General features: G+C 43.4%; 1 long non-coding RNA gene across 1 annotated transcript; it reads right to left on the minus strand.

Moving 5' to 3' along the window:
- Window positions 1-15,827: 15,827 nt before the first annotated feature.
- On the minus strand, window positions 15,828-21,119 carry LOC138947194 (uncharacterized). Its single transcript, XR_011449589.1, has 3 exons — window positions 20,897-21,119; window positions 20,320-20,398; window positions 15,828-16,497 (listed from the first exon to the last, which is right to left on the minus strand). It is a non-coding gene; the product is annotated as an uncharacterized lncRNA (long non-coding RNA).
- Window positions 21,120-24,129: the final 3,010 nt, after the last annotated feature.

Consider the following 24,129-nt stretch of genomic DNA (forward strand, 5'->3'; position numbering starts at 1 on the left):
TCTGAGCGAAAGAGAAGTCTACACAGGTTCTACAGATGCCCGACCCTTGGCAAGAAGTTGACTTTCTTCAGATTTCGCGCTAAGAGTCGCACTGTCATAAAACATTCTAAAAGAACATCCTGGAGGTCTTTTTGCTCAAACTTAAACTCTAAGGTATCATCAAGTAAAGTTTGGAATGCTATTCGTAAAATCAAAGGGAAAAAAGGATCTGCATCAATTAACCACCTTGTGGTAAATGGATCCCTTATAACCCAAAAGAATGAAGTAGCAAACGTTCTGGCTTCAACAATGGAAAAAAACTCATCAACAGAAAATTACTGCACAGATTTTCAAAAAATCAAAGCCACCCAAGAACATAAACCCATAAACTTCTCATCTCAGAATGAGGAGAACTACAACAAGTTGTTCAGTATAACTGAACTCAAACAAGCCTTACAAAAATGCAACAACTCAGCAACGGGGCTGGACGGAATACATTATCAGTTCCTCACACACCTACCAGAAAGTTGTCTTCTGGTCTTGCTGAAGGTTTTTAACCACATATGGGAGAGTGGATCCTTTCCACCTTCATGGCAAGAAGCGATGATTGTCCCCATTCCAAAACCAGGTAAAGATCATACAAACCCCAGCAACTACCGTCCGATAGCCTTGACCAGCTGTCTGTGTAAAACCATGGAGAGATTGGTCAACGCTAGGATGGTGTGGTACCTAGAAAAACAAAACCTCTTAAGTGATGTGCAATGTGGCTTCCGAAAGGGACACAGCACCACTGATCATTTGGTACGTTTTGAGACCTTCGTTCGAGAGGCCTTTGTGAGATCTGAACATGTACTAGCTATATTTTTTGACCTCGAGAAGGCTTACGACACGACCTGGAAACACGGCATTTTAGCTGATTTGCATGAAATGGGTTTTCGTGGACGTCTCCCTGTTTTTGTGGAAGGATTTCTAAGTAATCGATTTTTTACAGTACGGGTCGGTCCCAACCTATCAGAGTTCTGTCAACAAGAGATGGGTGTTCCTCAAGGAAGCATTCTATCACCCATGTTGTTCAACATCAAAATCAATAACATAGTAAAGGCAGTACTGAAAGGATCCGAGTCATCCTTGTTTGTTGATGACTTTGCACTTTGTGTGCGTGGCAAATCCCTACATAGAGTGGAAAGGCAGCTTCAATTATGTATAGACAAGGTGCAAAAATGGGTAACGGAGAACGGTTTCAAATTTTCCACCAGCAAAACTGTCTGTATGCATCTTTGCAAACAAAGGGGAGCCATGCCAGAACCCTCTCTGGTCCTGAATGGTAATCCTGTCAAGGTTGTTGAAGAATTTAAATTCCTAGGACTGACCTTTGACCGTCGACTAACATTCCTTAAACATATCCAGTATCTGAGAACATCATGTCTGAAAGCTCTGGATGTATTGAAAGTGGTTTCTCATACGGACTGGGGTGCTGACCGCACAGTCCTACTCAGACTTTACCGTGCTTTAATCCGATCCAAGTTGGACTATGGTTGTGTCGTCTATGGTGGAGCCGCAAAATCCAACCTAAGGCTATTAGACACAATACACCACCAGGGTATACGTCTTTGTCTGGGAGCTTTCAGGACGTCTCCAGTACAGTCCTTATATTTTGAGGCCAAAGAACCCTCTCTGAGGCTGCGACGCCTGAAACTCACCCTAAATTATGTGTTGAAACTGAAAGCTATGCCTACAAATCCAGCCTACCAATGCGTATTTCAACCACAATGCTCTGAATTTTTTGAAAGTCACCCAAATGATCGAGCACCTCTGTCTTCTCGGATTCAGTCACATCTGGCCGAATCAAAGATAAAACTCGATCATGTTAGTGAAAATCGATGGACAGAAACACCACCATGGACATTGCCAGATCCAGTTGTTCGACTCGATCTGACAAGGTTAAAGAAGTCAGAGACAAATGATTTGATTTTTAAACAGTGTTTTAGCCAGTTCTGTACCGAGTTTCCTTCCCATCAACGAATATACACTGATGGGTCCAAAGCTGAAAGTAAAGTGGCATCAGCTTCTGTCACAGGTCCTAAACTCGATAGGGCCTTTTCGGCCCGTCTTCCGGATGACAGTTCTGTATTTTCTGCAGAGTTGAAAGCTTTACAGCTAGCTCTGAAACAGGTATATCAGTCAAAAAAGAAAGACTTCCTGATTCTGTCGGATTCCCTATCGGCTCTTACCGCCGTGAAGAGAACTCAGCTAGATCACCCACTGTTGGTCGAAATCCAAGAGCTACATGCATCTCTGATTGAAGAAGGCAAAAGGATTGTGTTTGCATGGGTGCCATCCCATGTTGGAATTAGAGGCAACTCTGCAGCTGATCAAGCTGCTAAAGAAGCCAGAGAAAGACTCATCACTGACAAACACACAAAGCATTCAGATTTCAGAACTCGCACCAACATGTACATAAAGTACCTATGGCAGAGTGAATGGGACGAATGTGAAGAAAATAAACTTCATAAGATCGTCCCCCAGCTGTCGGACAGCCTACCCCAATGTCGCCTCAACAGGAAAGAAGAGACAGTTCTCTGTCGCTTACACATTGGGCACAGTCACATTACACATTCGTATCTGCTGAAAGGTGAAGATCCACCATACTGTTTTGGATGTGACGAACCATGGACATTAGAACATGTTCTCACAAAATGTGTAGACGTTCAAGAATTTCGAGACAAACACTACAATGCGGAAACATTGAAGGTTTTATTCCGGGATGTTCCCCCGGACAAGATTTTTAACTTTTTAAAAGAGATCAAGATTTTTTACAAGATTTAAAGTACCAGAAGTGAAAATGATTAATTTTTAGAACCTTCTTTTACAGTGATAGATTTGAATGTAAATAGTCTGAAACGTAGAACTTGCCATATGAAGGGAAAAGAAAATAACTGCATCGGTCTCGAATAGCAGCTAGCATCTGCTGAAGAGACATTAAACCCCAAAAACCAACCAACCAACCAACCTTACAATATATTCATGTAAGAAACATGACATTACTGGTCAAAATGAATGTATTATTATAGTGATTTAATTGATGCTCATTTGACATTGCTCCCATGGGGTCGCCTTCACGCGGCGGGAGTGTTTCCACAGAGCTACCCCACCCCTTTACTTCTCTTCTTTTGTCTTATTTCTGCCTTACCAGTCCTTTCACCTATATTTCCTTCCAAGAAAACTCTCCCTACTATTCCCTGCAGTTTTCCAATTCTTTTCTTGTTGTCTTATTTCTACCTGACTGGATCCATCACCTTTATTTCACTTACCAAAAGTCTTCTTTTCCACATCCTTATTTCTCTGCCCCCCGCATGTCGTAAGAGGCGACTAACGGATTCTGTTTCTCCTTTTACCCTTGTTGAGTGGTTCTTGTATAGAATATAGTCAATGTTTGTAAAGATTTTAGTCAAGCAGTATGTAAGAAATGTTTAGTCCTTTGTACTGGAAACTTGCATTCTCCCAGTAAGGTCATATATTGTACTACGTTGCAAGCCCCTGGAGCAATTTTTTGAGTCACTTGAGAAAAAGTGACTCTATGCCGGCCGGCCGGCCGTCCGTAGACACCACCTTAACGTTGGACTTTTCTCGGAAACTATCAAAGCGATCGGGCTCATATTTTGTTTAGTCGTGACCTCCAATGACCTCTACACTTTAACGATGGTTTCGTTGACCTTTGACCTTTTTCAAGGTCACAGGTCAGCGTCAAAGGAAAAATTAGACATTTTATATCTTTTCTCGGAAACTATCAAAGCGATCGGGCTCATATTTTGTTTAGTCGTGACCTCCAATGACCTCTACACTTTAACGATGGTTTCGTTGACCTTTGACCTTTTTCAAGGTCACAGGTCAGCGTCAAAGGAAAAATTAGACATTTTATATCTTTGACAAAGTTCATCGGATGTGATTGAAACTTTGTAGGATTATTCTTTACATCAAAGTATTTACATCTGTAGCCTTTTACGAACGTTATCAGAAAAACAAGGGAGATAACTAGCCTTTTCTGTTCGGCAACACACAACTTAACGTTGGGCTTTTCTCGGAAACTATAAAAGTGACCGGGCTCAAATTTTATGTGAACGTGACTCATTGTGTTGTGAATAGCAATTTCTTCCTGTCCATCTGATGCCTCATATAATATTCAGAACTGCGAAAGTGACTCGATCGAGCGTTTGCTCTTCTTGTTGATTAGTGCTTTTGTGAACAAGAAACACTTAACAAGTGGCTCTATCCCATCTCTCCCCTTTCCCCTATCCCATCTCCCCCCTTTCCCCTATCCCATCTCCCCCCTTTCCCTCGTCGCGACATAACCTTCGTGGTTGAAAACGACGTTAAACACTAAATGAATAAATAAATAAATAAATCATTTGACATTGTTCACAACTATTTTTATCTAATGGATTGATTTGATTTTGTTGTTTTTAGCAAGGACATTTTTTCTTCTTCAGTGAACCACTTTATTACCTGCGCACAGTTGCTTTGTTAGTGTGGAAAATGCATTGATTAATTTTCAGTGTGATCAACAAGAAAGAAGAATTTTCAGAGTATTAATTTGTGTGTTTTCCAATTTCATCCACAAGGGCAATTACAGATATGAATGCTCATGAGGCAGCATATAATAATGGTAAAATAAAACTTGAACATTGAAAATCAAGCAAGAAAAAGTAAAAGCACACGTGTGCTGTTTGTGAAGTTTGTATGGACTGTGTGCTGATTCTAATTTCTAATGCATCATGTGATTGTGTTGTGTTGTGCTTTGAGATTATTGATATTGATTGATAATCTTGGTTTTTATTTCATAATTGGCCGTTATGCTGTGTTACAAGTAATAAAATGGCCGTGTTTAACTTTAAGAAGAAATATGTGTACATGTCTATTTTTTTTAAACAACAGCAAAAACAAAAGTGCAAGTAATTCCTGTGCTGAACTAGTGCAACAGTAAATACAGGGAATAAATAGTATACACTGTATATGTAATATCAGATAAGGCCAAAAAAAAAAGGTCTGTTTACGGTATCCCGACCTACCCTAATTTTCCGGCCCGACGCTAGACTTTTTTGGGGGGGATCGTCTGGGGAAAAAAAATTAAAAAGCCAAAAAACGCAACCAAATAGAGCTGTTTGCGCTCAAACAGCAGACAGAAGGGAGGTCAACTCAAAGCAAGGAGTAAAGGGTCGTCACTCGTGTTTTAACTTCCGTTTCTTTGCACAACGCTGAAAAATGGATGAACACGGCGGTGTAAGACATGCGCTGGCAAAAAAAAAAAGCCTACCTACCGACCCTATTTTTTTCTCCCTATGTTACCTTTAACAGAACCGCCCTGATATGGCCCTTCGTGGTCGGCTGGGCGTTAAGCAAACAAACAAACAAACCTTTAACAGACTTTTTTTTTTTTTTGCCTAACATACATTACACTTTGACAGCGTCCAAATACGTACAGATTAACATAGCAAGTTTGATAAGATTTGATTTATTTCAAGTAGACGTTACACTTTTAAACAAGTTTAGAAAACAAAAAAAATACTTTACAATATGATCAAAAGGGCAGTGTCAGTGTAGACCCATCACAGAACCAGATGCTCTCTGATCACATGCACCTAGTTCTGCGATGGGCCCACGGCCACGCTCCTGTCAACACTGTCCTCCTGATCAGTTGCCACATTGAAATCAGTATCCTTTATCAGATCCCCTCTCAGGTTGACCAGGGCGGAACATATCCTCAAAATACAGTCCATCTTTCCTGACATGGAAATGGGTACGATGTCCCTCAGGATTTTGAATACCTTTAAACGACGAATTGCCCGCTCAACATGTATTCTCACCCTGGCTAGACGCCATGTTGTTGTCACTTCTTCCGATAGCTGTGACCCATGTGAGAAGGCTGGGATGTTCAATTTAGCATGGTGCTGAAACACCCAGTCTTCAATGGTAAATCCCCTGTCTGCCATGACCTTGTCGCCAGGTTCGAGATAATCCAGGAATCCAGAATCCTGGACAATGAATTTGTCACTAGCTCTACCTCCATAGGCTTGAGAAATGAACATGATGAGTCCACTGGGAGCAATCCCAACCAGGTACTTTGCTTTGTTGTGAGACTTGTATGTACTGTAGGTCTCACCACGCGAGTCCAAGTTCTGTGCTTTCTGCATGATTGTCTCAGCACAGTCTTACTGTCTATGATGACGGTGGTCTTGGGATACTTGTTTCTGAAGCTTTCAGGCCTTGTCGCTCGGATAATTTCTCTTGGCAACCAGGCGACCAGAATGAAGTTATTTTGCTGCACTGTCCCACAGATACACCAAACCGACGAGAAATCTTCTAGATTCAGCCTCAACTTCATCAGCACCATCAAAATCTGGTCTGACAGATGCAGCTGGAATGGCTGAACAACAGGTTTCATTGCCTCCACCAGTCCTTGGAATTTATCCGAGCAATACCTGCAAAAACACACACTCATTAACTCATTTGTTAATTTTTTTCTTGGGGGGGGGGTATAGCCAGTGGGGGGAGGAAAAGTGATTCACTGAACAACTGCGGACACAAAACACCCCTGTTCAATCATGGCTGGGCCTTCAGTATGGCGCCTTTATTGTTCAACGTTTCCAGCGCCATGAGGCCAAAAGAAAAAAAGATGTCTGTTTATGGTATTCCGACTGACCCTAATTTATTTTGGCCCGACCCTAAACTCTTTTATGGTTCGTCTGGAATTTATTTTTAAAAAGCCAAAAAATAGCACCTCATTGCGCTCAACCAAAAGATGACAGAAGGAAGGGTAAAAAATAAGGAGTAAAGGGTTGTCACTCCTGTTAAAACTTCTATGTCATTGTCTACACTGCAAAATGGATGCACGCTGTGGAGGGGGGGGGGGGGGTGTGCTATAACAAAAACCACACATGAAAAGTATATGATCATCATCTTTTAGTTCTTACCTGCATACAAGTTTGCATCTTCGTTCGTCTGGACGAGGTTCGATGCCTTGCCCAAATACCACAATTTTTTCTTCCCCTTTCTGTTGCCAGTCGGAGGGTTTTTCTGGAACCGTAGCCACGATTTCGTGCTAGACTTCATATCGCTTATCTTCTTTTTTAGCGACTTTATTGTCCTCAGTGAACCTTGTCCGCAGGCGTTAACGGCTGTGCACAATTTCTGCCAAGCAGCCGCTTTCTTGACTTCCGTCACTGCCGGACAGTGACGCCGTTCGAACAGGTCTATGTTGTCGATGTAGGCCATCAACAAGGCCCTTAATTCGGCATCCGAAAATGCAGCGCTCCCCGATTGTAAATTATGTTCTTCCTCATAATCAAGTGAGTCTTCGTACTCGGCCATCTTGCACGTGCACGTGCATTTACCGGAAGTAACAATTCGGATTACTGTTCAGTCAGTCGACTGCGGTCGTCCGCGGATGACCGTGATTCGCCCATGAAACCCGCTTTACAGTGACCCGGCGATCAACCACAGTCGATCGACTGCCCAGTCGATCGACTGTCAGTCGGTTCACTGCTATCTTATGAAACTGGCCCCTGGTCACCGCGTGTGGGGAGTGGTGGGGTCTGGGTAGATGTCCCAAACACTGCATGGAGAGGGATTGTTCACGGGTTGGATCTTCCCACTGTGTCACAGCATTACATGTCTGAGGTGTCTGTAGTTGAGGGTGGCTGAAGTCAGGTACAGTCTGGTTCTCTGCACAAACAAGACAGACAGATATTAGCAAGCTGAATCATGTCACAGATCTACTTTTAGTAAAAACAATATTTACACATCAATGCAGTTTGTAGACCGTATTGGGAAACATCAGTCAAAATATAATAAATACACATGCATGTTATAGTTATACAAACAGTAAAAAGAAATAAACACAGACAAAATAGGCCCAAACAACTGAATGAAACTTCGCTGTGTACATGTATAGGCCTATTCTTTAGCATGTGTCATTGTGTGTGCACTTTCCTAAGCCCGTTACGGGTTAGGCCTAATTTGTTTCTGTGATCATGTTCAACAACAGACAACATGGATATAATTTACCTTCATTTTTGTCACAGTCTGAGTTGGTAACATCATGAGCTGGGTTTGAGGTTTCATCGCACTTGCGGATTTTGTGTGAAGGCTCTGTTGTACACTGCAGGGATTTTGTGTGAAGGCTCTGTTGTACACTGCAGGGATTTTGTGTGAAGGCTCTGTTGTACACTGCAGGGATTTCGGTGGTTTTCGTCCTTGCTTGACTGGCCGGTCGTATCCAAGAAACAGTTGTGGTAGTGGATTTTGAACAGTTGGCTCTCGATCAATAAAATGAAATGAACACACATAAAGATTGCCTGGTGGGCTTTTCAGGTTCAATTTTGACAACCAGTCTCTTCTTTCGTCTGGATTTTTGGAAGTGTGAAGTTTAAATGGCGGTAGGCAAGAACATTCACCATGCACTTGCGGCTTGTGGGCGAAACACTCACGAATCCGCCACAAATACAAGTCTTTTCGGTTTTTTCTGCATCCTTTCACTGAACATGAATCTCCTCCACCCTTTAGATAACGTTGTGCCTCACTGTCGGGGTCAAACAAACTGCGTTTTCGTGAAATGAAGGACATCTCGGGTCACCAAGTTCAGTCAAAACCATTGCCAAAAGGCCATGAACGGAAGTAACTTTCCTCAACCTCGCGTTCGATTCAAGATGGCGGCGCCCATACGTTTTGAGCCATGCTCGCAGAAAACCATGAATATAGTAAATACTCAATCTCGAGAATATTCCAGACCGAACATGATACAACTAAAATTAGATGAACTGTCCATGGACTAGAATAGTGACATTCTCTGTGACGTACATCAAAAGTACCGACGCACTTAATCCGAGCGAACGCCACGAACCCACGACTCAAAACTTGTTTTGACAGGACCAGAAAGTTCACCTGCATTCTCGTCCAAACATAAATATTGTGTTTACAAAATATAATATCGGTACTTTCCCACAAAGTACAAATAAGTCAACTACATGCAACACACAAAACTGAACCAAAGTTCAGCAACGGCAGCGTTTCCTAACATTACCCCCAACACAAGAAGAAATTTACCTAATTTCTTTCAATCATTGAAACGCTACCTGTACACATATTATGTTTACATAAAAGATTAAAATCCAGGTATGTACATTAGTCTGTTGGAGAATGAACACAGTTTTACTCACATACTCGGCTGAGAAAATCCGCTCCAACATTGTCTGAACCCTTAATCGATTCCACTCGCATATCAAAGTTCTGCAAGTACATCACCCACCTCATGATACGATTATTTACAAACTTTGCAGAGTTCAGGTAGGTGAGGGATTTGTGATCAGTCTGAAGCACGAATTTCACCCCTTGGAGGTAGAGTTCAAATTTCTTGATTCCCCACACGATGGCTAAACACTATTTCTCCATGGTCGAGTAGTTCTTCTCTGCTCCTGACAGTTTCTTGCTGGCATAGCTGACCGGAAACGGTTTACCTCCATGCTCTTGCATCAGCATGGTGCCGATCCCTTCGTCCGATGCGTATGTACGCAAGATGAACTCTTTGGCAGTATCAGGAAGGCGTAGCACCGCGTCTCGTGACATCAGGTCGCGCACGGTCTGGTATGCCTTCTCCTGAGCTGGTCCCCAGAGTATTCAGTTGGGGCATCCTTTTCGGGTCATGTCCGACAAAGGCGCCGTTATGGCGGCGAAGTTTGGAATGAACTCTCTGTAGTACCCAGCCAATCCAAGGAAGGATCGCACCTGCTTCTTGGTTTCAGGACGTGGCGCATTGAGGATCTTGGTGACGTTTTCCAACAAAAGCCCCTTTTGACCTTCCTTCAGTGAATGACCTATGAAGTCAACGTTGTCGGTCCCCAAAATGCACTTGCTGGGTCTCACGGTCAGATTAGCTTTTGTCAGGCGGGAAAACAGTTCCCTCAAAGTCTCCAGATGCTCCGCAAAGGTCTCCGTGTGGACTAGCAGATCATCCCAGTAGTACACAACATTCTTCATTCCTTTGAGCATTTTTCGCATTCCCCTCTTCAGGGTAGCACCACTGTTCACCATGCCAAAAGGCATCCGCAGGCACTCATACGTTCCGTCTGGAGTTGCAAAGGCGGTCTTTGGTATGTCCTCTTCGCGCACAGGAATTTGCCAATATCCCTTGCTGAGATCGATCTTTGAGAAGATCTTACTGCCTCTTAACTGTCGGAATAGATCAGTTGCCGTCGGCATTGGTTCAGGGTCAAACACGGTGATCTTATTGACTTTCCTGAAGTCAATGCATACCCTGGTTGTGCCGTCTTTCTTCTTGACAACAACAACAGGAGATGAGTAAGGGGATGAGGATTCACGAATGACCCCCATCTTCAACATGTTGTCGATGTCCTTCAAGGATTCCCGAGCCTGAAACGGGATAGGGTATGGTTTTGAGCGAACAGGAACGTCAGATGTGAGGTGGACATGTTCGACCAAGGACGTAGAGCCTGGGACATCACAGAACCTATGGGTGAAGTCGCCCATAAAATCATGCAGCTCCTTCTGCTGATCTTCTGTGAGGTCAGGTCCTAGCTTGACGTCATCCACTCCCCTTTCTTGTGGAGGTCTCCCAACTCCAGTAGTTCCTCACCGTCGAACTCGTCTAGTTCGGCTGGTTCTTCCACAATTGCTGCGACCTGTACTGCTTCCGGAGGTCTCTCCACATACAGTTTCAGGAGGTTAGCGTGGTAGATCTTGGACTTCTTGCCGACATTCACCTTGTAGTCGTTGATCCCTACCACGGCCTCCACCTCGTATGGGCCTTTCCACTGCATCAGTAGTTTGTTGTGATCAGTGGGAAGCAGTATCAGCACTTTGTTACCTAATGTAAACTTCCTGTTTACGGCTTTGCGGTCGTAGTAGTGCTTTCCGCTATCCTGAGACTTTCTCAAGTTTTCTCTAGCAATCTCGAGAGTCTCCTCCAGTTTCTCTCGCAACTCAAACACGTACTGGTAACTGTTCTTCACTCCAGGTGTGTCCACATCTTTCGTCCACAATTCCTTTAGTATTTGCATCGGGCCTCTCACGGTCCGCCCGTACATCAGCTCGAACGGGGAGAATCCAGTGGACTCTTGTGGCACCTCCCTGTATGCAAATAGCAAGGCATTGATGTAGCGATGCCACTGCCTTGGCTGCTCACTGCATAGTTTCTTAAGCGTGGACTTCAGCGTCACATTGAATTTTTTGACCAGCCCATTCCACATCGGGTGAGTCGTAGTCAAGTGACGAATACTCAGCAGCCTGTTGACCTCTTCCATGCATTCAGAGACAAACTGTGTCCCCAGGTCTGTGAGGATCTCTTCAGGAACCCCAATTCTGCTGAAAATGTCCACAAGTGCCTCGTCCACAGTCACATAGCAGCCTGGGACATAATGTTGGGACAAGTTCTTCATGAACTCGTCCCACATGTCACGGAATGGTGCAAATATGTCTCTCTGCCTTCTGGCAGTTCTAGTTGATTTGTCATCAAAACGCAAATGTGTCATGAGGAGCTGGAAGCGTCTCCTGCTCATGCATGCTCTGATCATAGTGAAACCATTCAAAGAATCCCAAAATGGTTCAGTGTTCACAAAGCCATGTTTTCTGGTACCCCAAAAAAGAAGCATACCAATGAGACCTTCACATTCAACTGTGTTCATTGGCTCCCATTTCTCCTTCAAGATCCGGGAACCTTCAATGTTTGTAAACTGGACAATGTCACTAATCATTTTGTCATTTACAAACAGTCTGTAAGCATCACGTGGACTGTTAGCATGCTGACAACCAACAGCCTGATTGCCAGAAGCCCTGAAAACATTTCTGGCAAGGATCCTTGCCTTGTTGGGGTTTGGATTCCTACTCCATTTTATCCCATCCTTGGCAGTTTCACCTGTGAATGTGTTGGCCTAGTGGTAAGGCGTCCGCCCCGTGATCGGGAGGTCGTGGGTTCGAACCCCGGCCGGGTCATACCTAAGACTTTAAAATTGGCAATCTAGTGGCTGCTCCGCCTGGCGTCTGGCATTATGGGGTTAGTGCTAGGACTGGTTGGTCCGGTGTCAGAATAATGTGACTGGGTGAGACAATTGAAGCCTGTGCTGCGACTTCTGTCTTGTGTGTGGCGCACGTTATATGTCAAAGCAGCACCGCCCTGATATGGCTCTTCGTGATCGGCTGGGCGTTAAGCAAACAAACAAACGTTATAATTATGTCAAAGCAGCACCGCCCTGATATGGCCCTTCGTGGTCGGCTGGGCGTTAAGCAAACAAACAAACCCGTGAATGTTGTGGCAGTCTGGTCATCCTCCCCCCTCTCCTCTCCTTCCCCCGAAGAATCAGACTCCTCACTGGGTGTATCACTATCTGCTGGTGCAGGCGGCTCCTCTTCACTCGTCTTGTCATCTACACTGACAAGGCCTTCTGTGTCCGAGGCTGCATCTAGGGCACTCTTTAATATGTATGGGTCCTCCACGACCCGTATCGTCGTGAGTGTTATGATCAAATTAACACCTTAATTACCTAATGACCACGTCACCTAGATTAGCGTCCTCATGTGTGCATGTGCACAACCAACCAGGTGATCAACAATTACATACATTTTCATTGATTTCTGTTCAGTAGTTTAGGAGAAATCTTTGAACTATTGTGTCTCTGGGTCCTGGAGGACCCATGGTCAAAGGTAAAGGTTAAAGCTTTCCCCCACCATGGTGCCCTCCCACTTTAACCCAAAAATCATTTTCTGGAATCTTGTCATGCCAGGTCAGCTGTTGTTTTGCTTGGTACTGTTCCAGGAAATTGGTGACAAAGCTGATTAAATCATCAATAAACGCAACAGGTATTTTCTTTAAGGATCCTCTGCCAGTTCTATTGTCATTAAAAAAAAGGGTATTTTGTTCTATACAAATATTGCCACACGTGATCTCTTTCTGGCCCGTCGCGATATAACCTTCGTGGTTGAAAACGACGTTAAACACCAAATAAAGAAAGAATCTCTTTCTGGAACTGTCTCTCTTTTTTTTTTCACTGGGAATTTAAATGCCGACACTGGGCATCAAGTATCAGTTTATGTATTTGCATCTTTAATCGTCTTTGTACTTGTGGGTCAGAAATTTCTGTCAGCTGGTGGGCTAAAAAGTTAGCCCACATACAAAGGGGATCTTGTGCTTATGAGACAGTGACAAAAGGTCAGGTGTCATGTCTACTGTCCCGAATGACACACGATTGCTGACATTTCACCATTGCCAAAAGAATAAACAAATAAGAAATAGGTAGAAAATGAATGTGAAAACTGACTTTGATTGTTGATCAGTATTTTCTATACCACTAACAAATAATCTACTTACACATAGCTGTTTGGCAAATGTATGTTGCATGGGACACACTGACATGAAAGTGGAAGATGTTTTTCCCTCTAGAGAAACTGCATATCAAGTTACACTTTTTGTGCTCTTCCATTCCAGTTGGCAATCAATTGTTAACGCATGTTATTAGAAAAAATAGAACGAAAACAGATTAGATAGAATGAAAAATGTACTGGTGATGTCATTTGGGACATACTGACATGAAAACGGCACCTTTTGTCATTGTCTCTTATATACGTTCTCTGTTCTGACTTTTCAACCCGTCTTTCCTTTTTCTCAAGAACTCGACAGACGTATATTTCTCTGTGATATGGTCATATCAGTTTGAAAGGCATTCAGTTTTCAATGACAAGCTGAATGTTGTGCTATTCAATCAACTGTTGGCACAGCCCATTGCTTAGTCCTTGCTCACTAATGTCCATGTTGACAAGGCGCTCACATGCATATTTTTAGAGAAATTTGTCCGGCTGTTAATTTGGTTACGCCCAGCACTGCGTTTGCTTCATCTTTTCTGCAGGAGAAGCCAAAAGCAATTGGGCGACGATTTTGTCAACTGCTCAGTCATTATACTCGAATCTGTCATGGCGTCAAGTTCACTGCTTCTATTTGAACAAAGCCAGCGAGGACACTGGACACAGTGAACTCCATGTTGGAATTCTTTATGATTTCTTCCTGCTTGAACAGTTCTTCAAATGACTTAACCTGTCTCTCCACAAAGAGCTTCATTATACAGAAACATTATATTGTATATAAAGTATATTGAAGCAGTATGGAACCGCGCGCGTGGTCCCTTCGAAAGGTCTGCACTCTGAATCTTGCTCTGCAACATTTTGTCAACACTGACAAGAAAATCATGAAATATTTCAACATCGTCAGTTATAACCATTTTCTCCTCATCAATCGCCCTTATTCTGCATATGCACATGCAGGCAGCTTCAATCTGCCTGCTGCTAAGAGGACTGGATGCAGCATACAAGGCTAAGGCAGGTTCCATGAGTTTGGTCAGGGTAGTTGAGACGTTAACTTCACAGAGGTCCATGGGCACGCTTTGAACTTGTGGGAGTTTGCTTGCTGTCTCTTTTGTAGACGGTTAGCAATTTTCCGCCTATCTGTATACTTCTTTACAAAACTATTAACGGTGAACTTGATGCAGCATACAAGGCTCCGTCGCGATATAACCCTTTGTGGCTGAAAACGACGTTAAACACCAAATAAAGAAAAGAAGCATGCAAGGCTGAGGCAGGGTTTATGAGCTCCTTCAGGGTTGTTGAGAAATCAACTTCATTGAGGTCTACGAACATGCTCTGAAATTTGTGCGAGTTTGCTTGCTGTGTCTCTTCTGTAGACGATTAGCAATTTTCTGCCCATCTGCACACTTCTTTACGAATCTATCAACGGTGAACTTGATGCAGCATACAAGGTCGAGGCAGGGTTCATGAGCTCCTTCAGCGTTGTTGAGAAATCAACTTCATTGAGGTCTACGAGCATGCTCTGACATTTGTGCGAGTTTGCTTGCTGTGTCTCTTCTGTAGATGGTTAGCAATTTTCTGCCCATCTGCATACTTCTTTGCAAAATATTAACGGTGAATATATTTCATATAATTCTTGTGCCCAGGCGATATCAGGTGACCGGCCCTGAAGAGACCTACAGGACCGCTTGTTCCATCCTGCCTTCCAGTCTTGCAGACACGGAAGGTGTCAATGCGAGGCAAAAACACATATTGCAGACAAAACGTCTGAATCATGTTCTCACGGATTGAAATATCCTTGTCCTCCATGTAGTCAAAAGGAGTGTATGAATAACACATAGCCTTGCAGAATGTCTTGCTCAAAATATCCTTTTCCTCTATGTAGTAAAAAGGAGTGTATAAATAACACATAGCCTTGCAGAATGTCTTGCTCAAAATATCCTTTTCCTCTATGTAGTAAAATGGAGTGAAAAATAACACAGAGCTTTACAGAATGTTTTTTTCGGTGCTCAATGCGAACACTATGAGTGGCAGAGTGGGTGTATCCTGGAGAAGCTGCCTCTTGCCGCACAACTGAAGCTGGTAACAAACTGGATTACGTCATAGTTTTCTGGTCCATGGTCCATCCTGGTGCCACTCGCAGCACCACACAGAGAGGTCCTTTCCACAAAGTGACATGTCGCTGCTGCTTTCCAGTTGCAATTACTTGCCCTCAAGGAAAAGTGTGCACAAGTATCCATTATGACAAAACTTGTGAGGTTGGAATTTTACACATAAGATTTTGGACACAGTATACCATATTGGTTATGCCAGAACAAATCTATATGAGTCAAATATAACAAATGCAACAGCTGTTTTCTTCCGTGATCCTCTGCCAGTTCTCTTGTTGTAAAAGTGAAGGGCATTTGCCCTCAAGTAGATTACTTTCCTCGAGAATCCATCAATGCCTCCATGGATCTGAATAGCCTGTAGTGCTGTATTAATATAGCCTGTGATGCTGTATCAACATAGCCTGTGGTGCTGTATCATCATAGCCTGTGGTGCTGTATCAAAATAGCCTGTTAATTGTTCGTCAAAGAAACATCTTACGAGAAAATCCCCCAAGCAATACATTCAAACATACAGCAGACGACACATGCACGTATAACAGTATACTGTAATGAAAGACCATTTTCAAGTTAGCTATTCCATTGGTTTTGGTCGTGTTCAGACCAATGATGCCCATTACAACGTCCTCAGAGAGAACAGAAGGCTTTGGTTCTCCTCCCCCCGTACCTCTTCCATGGTTATACTCTTCCGACTCCACAGCCGAAATTTTTATTTTAAAAGTTCATTTCCCCTTTGGTTAGTGCTAGGACTGGTTGGTCCGGTGTCAGAATAATGTGACTGGGTGAGACATGAAACCTGTGCTGCGACTTCTGTCTTGTGTGTGGCGCACGTTATATGTCAAAGCCCCACTAATGTCTTGTAACAAAACAATCCACGATTTCATTATTCCGGTTGTCAAGGAGAACGTATTCTTCATCCGTGTTGAGGCTTTCTGCCACTTTTTGGGCAACACTGCTGATTGTCATCTCTCCCTCATTCAGCGACACGTAAGTTGTGCGGCATTGCGTAAGTGACTGGGTTTCCAAATCCCACTCAACTACCTGGATTTTTCTAAAAACAATCAAACAAACAAACAAAAATAACTAACACAACAAAATAATAATCAATATCACTACCACATAGTAATTGCTAAACTACCACAAAAACTGTCAGCTGTCCAACACTTCAAACACCACATCATGTGATGAAACACGGGTTTATACTTGACAGGCATGAGGTAAACTGACTGTTATGATATGAACCGCCAAGCGATGGCACAGCCGCCCCTGAGCCATAAGACCAGTATGATGATTCTTTCTGTCCTTCCACAAGTCACTCATAGGTTTTAAGTGAGTTGTTGAGCTGGCAATGCTTTAACCTTCTCCGCTCGGCAGGCTACTTATTGCGACGAGACAGAAAGAGCACTTACCGACTTTGGAAGCGTGTATCTTTGATAATTTTGGATGAATTTGTTTCAAATTTGGACTGAAACTAGAAAATTGAATAAAGATTCATATATAATACTAAGTTTGTTCTGGAATGCTTGAGAGTTAGTGTACTGGAGAGGAATGGCGGTGCAGGAGAAGAAAAGCCCTGATCTTCATCCGGGTGGAGAAGGTTAAGTCACCAACATGTTTTTGGGGGGCTGTAACAAACGCACTATTTGATTATACAACACAAAACACTTTTACTTCCAGATTCTCACTTGTTCAATCTTGCATATAACCCAATAAAATGTACTTTAACTTTAACACTACATTTATTCAACGAAGATAAAAATAACAAAGTTTGATGCCAATTAAACAAGGATGATCACATAAAGGTGGCACTGTACACGACACAGACAATCTCACGAATTTCTGGAACAGTTAGTCAATCATGAAGACAGTAGCTGACGGAGCTAAGACGGTGAAATTGAAGATGGTAGACGAACACAACGGTGAAGATAATACGACTCCCGCAGTGGGGCACTGCGGTTATGAAATTAAAAGCCCCTCCTGTTTTTGGAACCGCAGGAGCTTTCTAGTTTGCTGTTAGGTAGATTTTTGGTTCCTCTTTCCTGTCATGCTCTCTTTTTTTTCATGAATTCTTTTCTTTTTTCTGCCTTCTTGCTCATTCACCTGTATTTTTTCCAAAAATCTCTTCTCTTGCCGCTTGTCTCGCGATTCATGTATAGTTTAATCTGTTAGTGTTCTGATGTAAGTCCAGCAGTAGATAGGTTAAGCCTATTTTAACATACTGGAAACTGGTAATCTTCCAGTAGGTATTAATTTAGTTTTACTAAAGCCTGCTGGGACACAAGTAATGGGTTAGTGCATTTGTAAACAGGAATCGCTTGACAAGTGGCCCCCTTCATCCCCCCCTTCCTCGTCCTGATATGGCTCTGCGTAGTCGGCTGGACGTTAAGCAACAAATAAACAAACAAAAAAGATAATACGACGGTGAAGTTGAAGATGGTATTAGACGAATGACGATCCTCCGTCGGCGGTGTATCCCGGCCCCAGCCGCCTCTCCTCTCTCCATCCCTCCCACCTGAAGAAAGTACTTTTCATTATAGTTCAACCCTTGGTTTTGATAATTGTCAACGTCTTGTCGTGTGTCTGTACAAGTGCCACAAACGTACTATACTGTTCAAAAAAAGAAACGCATAGTTGCTACTTGCCAAATTTGTTTTATTTTTCGAAAAAATTAACAGAAAATCCAATATTTAGATTATTTGTTTGAAATTTGGTATGGACACAGTTGAATGCACACACAGTTCATTTGCATCTTCAAATCAATCAGTCAATCAATACGATTGGGTGCCGAGGCTGTCAAGTCAGTAGGGGGTGTGACTGCCTTGAGCAGCAACAACTGCCCGGCACCTTCTGGGCATGGACTGGATCAGATGCCGGATATCTTGCTGTGGGATGGTGTCCCACTCCTCCTGAAGTGCCTGCAATAGATCGCGGTGATTTGCCGGCGCTTCTTCTCGCCTGCGCACACGTCTGTCCAATTCATCCCAGAGGTGTTCTATCGGGTTCATGTCTGGCGACATGGATGGCCAGGGAAGCACCTGGACATGGTGGTCGGTGAGGAACTGGGTGGTGAGTCGTGCTGTGTGCGGGCGAGCGTTGTCCTGCTGGAATATGGCATCCTGGTCAGCCAGAAGAGGAAGGGCATGTGGGCGCAGAATTTCCTCCACGTATCGCTGGGCAGTTATGCGCCCTTGGACGTGCACCAGGGTGCTCCTTCCAGCGGTATTGATCGCCCCCCACACCATGACGCCTCCACCACCATGAACGGGTGCCTCATCCACACAGTTGGGCGCGTAACGTTCGTTTACTCTCCGGTAGACCCTCCTCCGACCATCATGTCGCTGGAGCAGGAAGTAGGACTCGTCGCTGAACCACACGTGTCTCCAGTGATTCCGGACGGTCCAGCGAAGGTGGTGGTTGCCCCACTGCACTCGGTTCTGGCGATGGCGGCGGGTGAGGACAGCTCCTCTGTGAGGTCTGCGAGCTCTCAAACCAGCTTCATGCAGGCGGTTCCGCACGGTCTGGTCCGATAATCGGTGTGGCCCGGGGAGAGCCTGGACAGAAGATGAGGCCGACAGGAAACGATTCCGGAGGTGGCGGAGCCGTATGAAGCGGTCGTGAGCAGCAGTTGTCGCCCTTGGTCTTACCGCTCGTGGCAAGTCAGCAACGGAGCCAGTGGCTTGAAACCTGACCCACAGTCTACTGATGGTGCTCTGGGACACGTGGAAGTGCCTGGCGATTGCACTTTGACTTTGGCCTGCTTGTAAACGACCCAATGCAATTTGGCGGTCTTCTCTGCTCAATCGGGCCATCTTTCGTCGCTGAATTGTCGTCTGATTTCTTTGTGGCGAACAATCCGCTTTTATGGGTTTTGGAAGACATGGTGAGAGCTCAATATTCCCCGAGTTTCACGAGATTACACTGAAGCATGACGAGTGGTCATGCCAAATCAGCAATTTTGACATTGTAGCCACTGATAACGCATGCGTCACGTGCAGAGCTCACTTGTGGCAATGGACGAAAGGTCTACGACCAGATAAACATTTTCTGCACTTTGGTGGATATCCTTGTAGCCATATAACTAAATTAACCAAATATTACAAGCTATGCGTTTCTTTTTTTGAACAGTATATATTCACATCTTGTCAAATCTCAATGGATAACCGCCATCGGCCAAAAATCACAATACCTTCGACACAGCATGCTGTCGCCCTTCTTCTTCTTCATCTCCTTCTCTTTCTTCTCTTTCGTCTTCTTCTTCTGCTTCTTCTTCTTCTTCCTCTTCTTCTTCTTATTCTTCTTCCTCTTCTTCTTATTCTTCTTCCTCTTCTTCTTATTCTTGGTCCGGGATGTTCCCCCGGACAAGATTTTTAACTTTTTAAAAGAGATCAAGATTTTTTACAAGATTTAAAGTACCAGAAGTGAAAATGATTAATTTTTAGAACCTTCTTTTACAGTGATAGATTTGAATGTAAATAGTCTGAAACGTAGAACTTGCCACATGAAGGGAAAAGAAAATAACTGCATCGGTCTCGAATAGCAGCTAGCATCTGCTGAAGAGACATTAAACCCCAAAAACCAACCAATCTTATTCTTGGATACCGACTTGATACGGCTGGGGCAAGAACCGTTTCTTTTGCCAGAAGAAAATTGATTATCGGAACTTACATCATAACATGACGTCAAAACAATCGAAAACGCTTATAGTCTCATCCAAACTAAACCCTGTCTCCGACGTAAAGAAAAACGTCATCAATACATGACGTAAAGTAAATGACGTAAGCGACCTTCCGTCCACAGACAGTGAAGCCTGTCGATATGAACTCACGTTCATTACAGGGGCATCAGCAGAAATAGTCACAGTTACATACAGTACCTTCTGATTTGGGCCCTCCGCGGGACATTTAATGCTGGAAGCTGAAATCCTGTTCTTGAAAATGATGGGTTTTGGAGAACTGCAGAAACATAAAATAACAAACAAATTAATTCATTAAGGTATCACTTTTTTTACAAAAGGAAACAGTTTTCCGACATCTGGTAAGATCTGTCATAACTACAAGCAATAGAAGCACAAGGACCGACTCAAAAATATACCGGTATATATAAAACATAACACATAATTTACACTTGCCTAGGCTAATGTCTAATGTTACACAGAACCAGCAACCAGTCATTGTCAGTGTACCATGTACTGTACTTTGACTATGAACATTGTAGGGTCATGATTGTAGGGTAGCCCCTTGGAGTTGGTGCAGAATCATTAAAAGTTTTTAGTAGCAGAAAGTTAAGAACTGTCACACTATGTCACTTAATTCTTGTTAGAAAACCACAATGTCCTCAGACTGAGAGCACCTCGATAAATATTCAAATTTATTCATATTTCAAAGAAAATGGTCCAACTTTAGTCTGTGGTGATCAAGAATACTTGTGTCTTTTAACAAAACATTCCAAACCTGATACAGCAGGTGCCGCTGGAGGCGTGTTGACCGGAGGCGTGTTGACCGGAGGCGTGTTGACCGGAGGCGTGTGGACCTGAGGCGCGTTGACTGGCTGGCACTCCCCTGACACTTCATAGTGACCTCCATGTTGTAAATCACTGAAGTAGCCGTCATCACTGGGCAAGCTACCCCGGTTTGCGTCGTCCACCAAATAAATTTTCCCAGGATCCACCTGTATAAACACCAAACTCCAAAGTAATAAAAATGTGCACTTAAATCTAGGAATCATTATTAAAAGATATAAAAGCTCATTATAAATTATACAGAAGAGGTAAGGATGAGTGAAGGAAAATACTGTTCTTATACTTTTAGTAAACCCCTCTTAGAATGCCTACCCCTCAAGTCCTTCCCCTCAAGCACTTCATTCCCGCGAAGTCTGGCTCTTCGACATTATGTAATAATATGGGATGAGTCTGGTTAGCCTTTCTGTTTTAGTGTTTTTCTGAATCAGTGTCAGTTCCATCATAGGCACGCAAAGTCAGACCAAGTAAAGTATCAATTGACAAAGACAAAGAAGGGGCACCAAATAAGGCCTCGCGGCCTTTGGCTGACATTTAGCCGCCCCTATCTACTACTACTTCTACTATGACACTGGTGACTGGAGAACGTTGTACTCATAGCACCATCATGAATAATTTGTTTTCATTGAACAGTGACACCGTTCGAGAAACACAAACTGAAACTGTATTGATCACATCTTCCCACACAAACAATTCCTTTTTTTGTAGTTTGGAAAAAAAACGACGTGCAGCCTTCTTCTTTTCGTCGCTAGAACCATCTCGGACACACTGATTCTATTTAGACGGGCAATCGAAAGTCACAGTGAAGATGAAGTGGTAAACAAACCTTGCTAAAAGCGACAGTGCACGAATTCAACATGGCTGCAATGAAGTCTCTAAACGAGGGAAACAGAAAGTAGGCTCACGGAGAAAGTGAAAGTGAAAGTGACTTGTGTGTACATACATAAACATACAAACCTTGAAAATCCGTGCCAGGTTGCTGACACGGACGTCTGCCAGCGACAACGATATCCTTTGCGACCCACTAAAAAAAAACGGCCGACATCTTGCAGTCCACAGGCCAAAAATCCAGCTAGCACTCCTGCACGGCTTTTGCGTTATGGCGCAAATGACACCGAGCTTCGATTGGTTGGGAAACCAGGGAGCGTTCATTGCACAAGAAAACTATGAAAGATATTACATTATTGAGAAACGGTAGTTTTTTGATTTTCTATTATCGCTTTGAAAATCAAACATTGAAAAACGGAAGTAGACTGTTTTGCTGTTTACCGTTTTGAAGAATGAAAAACAAAATATTGAAAAACGGAAGTAGACCTTGTTTCGTTTTTTGATTTGTGAATTGAAAATCAAATATTGAAAAACGGAAGTGAACTGTTTTTCTGTTTACCGTATTGAAGATTGAAAAACGAAATATTGAAAATTGAGTCGTTTTTCATTTTTTGTTTTGTGAAACTGAAGATGAAAATTGAATTAACGGTGGGTAACGTCATTCACCGCCCTCATATGGCCCTTCGTGGTCGGTTGGGCGTTAAACAAACAAACAAATTTCCTGACTTTGTTTTTTGAAATTGGTTTCATTTAAATTTGTTGAATGTTAAACTTGTGGGGTCCTGATTTGGCCTATATGGTCCGCTGGACCCAAAAAGCAACAGATATCAATCAATCAATCTTGCGAGAAAATCCCACAAGCCATACATTAACCTTAATCATAACCTACAGAAATTGATCTTACCAGAAAATCCCACAAGCAATACATTAACACTAATCAAAACCTACGGCAGTCGACACATGCACGCATAAAAGTATACTCTAATGCAAGACCATTTTCAATTACATGTACCTATTCCATTGGTTTGGTACTGTTCAGACCAAAGATGCCCGGTACAATGTCATCAGAGGGAACAAAACGTTTGATTATCCTTCCCCCGTACCTCTTTCATGTTTGCTCTTCGACTCCACAGCCGTTTTCAAATCTCGCCACTTTTTAAAACACTGTTCCCACGTTCTCCCATTGCTGCCTGCTGAGTTGATTTTCACTGCGATTGATTCCCACACTCAATCTGTTGCTTGTGCGTTACTCTACTTTTTAGTTTGCTTAGGATCAAGTCCTTGTGCAATGTAACCTCCTCCAGCAAAACTGCATTCTCTTTTGGCAAAAAATTGCCCTTTTTCGCCTTTTTTGTCTCCATTTCTCTGCTCAGATTACTCAAACAAAAAAAAGCATGCAGTGGAAGAAGGAAGTTAGCAAACGGCCTTCGCGGCAAATTGCTAGTCGGCAGCGAAGTGGCACAGGTGACGCTTTGCAATTTATGACTCCGCTGTAAACGGCATGTGCTTTACACGCGACCTGTGCTTTACACGCGACCTGTGCTTTACACGCGACCTGTGCATAACTCCCCTGCTTCCGTTCAGCCACACGTCACATCATTTCCTCTACAGGGGATTTCTCAGGAAGAAACACACAAAGCTCCAGATTCATGTTTCAGTTGACTGCCCCAAAAAAGTCCTGATGGATTAGGCGTCCGGAGTCCTACCGTGATAGACCTGATTGTAAAGAGTTTCAAGCACGAAAGTTTTCATGTGAACTGAAAAATGAAACAAAGAAACAAACTTGCATCGGTCTCAAATAGCAGTGAAATGCTGAAGAGACGATAAACAATAATAACCAACCGATCAGCCCAATAGCCACTGGCACGGTTGGCCTAGTGGTAAGGCGTCCGCCCCGTGATCGGGAGGTCGTGGGTTCGAACCCCGGCCGGGTCATACCTAAGACTTTAAAATTGGCAATCTAGTGGCTGCTCCGCCTGGCGTCTGGCATTATGGGGTTAGTGCTAGGACTGGTTGGTCCGGTGTCAGAATAATGTGACTGGGTGAGACATGAAGCCTGTGCTGCGACTTCTGTCTTGTGTGTGGTGCACGTTATATGTCAAAGCAGCACCGCCCTGATATGGCCCTTCGTGGTCGGCTGGGCGTTAAGCAAACAAACAAACAAACAAACCCCAATAGCCATTATCTGTCCACAATGTGAATTGTCTGTATGCTGCGTAACGTTGGGCTTTATTGATATTTCCCTCCTCTTCTTCTATCAGCACATCTTCAATCTCTTCTCTGGGTGTGTGCCAGTGAAAGCACGCTGTCTACAATTATCAGGGTCTTCAATTATCAGCA

This window comes from Littorina saxatilis, linkage group LG14, assembly GCF_037325665.1.
Source record: "Littorina saxatilis isolate snail1 linkage group LG14, US_GU_Lsax_2.0, whole genome shotgun sequence".
Taxonomy (NCBI): Eukaryota; Metazoa; Mollusca; class Gastropoda; order Littorinimorpha; family Littorinidae; genus Littorina; species Littorina saxatilis.